The sequence below is a fragment of the Squalius cephalus genome (assembly GCF_949319135.1).
Source record: "Squalius cephalus genome assembly, chromosome: 20".
Lineage (NCBI taxonomy): Eukaryota > Metazoa > Chordata > Actinopteri > Cypriniformes > Leuciscidae > Squalius > Squalius cephalus.
Window position 1 is genome coordinate 16,533,514 of NC_137141.1, and position 413 is coordinate 16,533,926.

Consider the following 413-nt stretch of genomic DNA (forward strand, 5'->3'; position numbering starts at 1 on the left):
CAATATTGCGATTAAACTTTACCTCATGTGAACACAATACTTTGATTAAACTAATACGAAAACTCACTAATAAACTATGTGGCTTATGCCTATTTTAATCGCAATAAACAGGCATGTAAACACATCAATCGCATTATTACCGCTCTGACCATGTGCTCGGTTTCTGTGTTGTTCAGCTTCATGAATGAACTCTGTGACATTATTCTGAAGTCAACACAACTCTCTGCTCGCATAGATGGCGCAAAGAAAGTGGTTCAGTAGTGGCAAACCCAGTCACAGCGGCATTGCAATGTTCATCATGCTGCAGACTAACCTTTCAACACGTCCATAGAAATGTGATTTGCATTTGATGTATGTAGTTTAAAATAGTGGGCAGTAACACTCCTACTGTACGAAAATTCATAATTTGTGTT